We start from the raw sequence: 1,759 nt of genomic DNA, 5'->3' as shown, positions 1-1,759 counted from the left end.
CCTTCCTTTATGATTTACAGTCTCTGAAATCAATGAAGAGTCCAAACGTGCTGGCAGTGAGTATATAGAATATAAGAAAACTATCCCAACGATCAGTGTGACACAAAAGTGAAGAAAGCATCCTCAGGAAGTCAGGAAAAACTACCTCTGGGTCTGTTCAAATAGCGCTGTAAGGTGGCCTGTCAGGCTGGGTGTTAAAAATGGCATACGATAAACGATCAGAAGCTGTGACCAGGTTAATGTGGTCCTAACCTTTGTTTTGTAAAGGTGACAGTTACACTTATAGACAGCTGCCTTAACTAAAAACAGCTTAAGGATTCTCGATTTCTACTGTGATAAAATACTAATCCAATAAACTGTAATCAAACTCTACAGCTTTGACTCCAAATTATACTATGCTTAAGTAAGACATGTTGTTGAACTGACTCACAGCTCACCTTCCAGTGGGTTTTCAGAAGTTGTAAATCACATAGGAGGAGATAGTGCATCTTCTTCCCACAGAGCAACTGGTGGAGCAACTCCTTCCTGCTGGGCCACAGAGCTATGTATAAATTCCATTGTTGTTGTTGTTGTTTGTTGTTAGGTTCCATCAAGTCGAGTACAACTCATAGCGACCCGATGGACAACAGATCTGAACCCTGTTCTATCCAGTGCCATCCTCACACTTTCTGACAAGAAGCACACAAGAGCACATTGCAGCAGCACCGTGTCAATCCACCTGGTTGAGAGTCTTCCTCTCCTTCTCCAACCCTCCACCCTTCCCAGCACCATGTCCCTCTCTAAGGAAAAGCCCCTCCTTGCAACATGCCTATATTATGTGGGGCAAAGCCTCATCATTCTTGCCTTCAAAGAGAACTCTGACTGCACCCACTCCAAGACGTATTTGTTCATTCTTTTGGCTGTCCATGGGATGGTCCATGCTCTTATCCAACTCCAGAGCTCAAGGGCATCAATTCTTATGCTGTCATCTTTATTCATTGTTCAGCTCTCATATCCATGGCCAGTGATCAAAAAGACCATGGCCTGAATCCTATGCACCTTAGTCTTCAAACCGATTACCTTTAATAATCGGGAGACATTCTTAACCACATATTTTCCCAGTGCAATGTGTCTCCTTACTTTCTGACTGGAGGTACTAAGGGTGCTAATTGTGGATCCAAGGAAGATGAAGTTCTGGACAGTTTCAATCTCTTCTCTATCCATAATGATGTTATAGATGTATTTTATATATGTATCCTATGTTTGAATTATACATGTTTCTACTTCACATATGTTTTTGGAAGTAAATTATATGCATATTAGTAAGAACCTCTTCCAGTATTTAAAAAAAATAAAACGGAGAAAAATTCAGACTGCAGGAACAGCCAGCCCTGTCACCTTTTCCTGTACTTGATAATTCACTGTAGTCCAAAGTTATGCTCTTTTCTTTATACATATTCAGTTATTTATGCCACATAAAGCTCTATAGAATAAGTTGTCATCCCTGTTTCACAGAATTTTTTAAAAAATGAACAAATATGCAAAAATTAAGCACACAATGGACAATAGGGTCACTAAATCCCCACTCTTTACCCAATTTACTGGCTTCCAGGAAAAACTAAAGGAGCCTTCTAAATGAAAACAATCTCTCTGTTTCTGTTGAGAAGTGCCCCAGGAGCTTCAACCACACCCACGCCTTTCTTTCCAGGCTGAATTCTTGCTGAATGAGCAAAGTTTAGTGTTAGAACAAGAAAAAAAAAAAAAGGAATTAAGTGGTCTT

Source organism: Elephantulus edwardii, unplaced genomic scaffold (genome assembly GCF_000299155.1).
Source record: "Elephantulus edwardii isolate Elephantulus edwardi_28Jun2011 unplaced genomic scaffold, EleEdw1.0 scaffold00240, whole genome shotgun sequence".
NCBI lineage: Eukaryota > Metazoa > Chordata > Mammalia > Macroscelidea > Macroscelididae > Elephantulus > Elephantulus edwardii.
The sequence above is the reverse complement of the archived record's forward strand: the minus strand, read 5'-3'. Positions refer to the sequence as shown.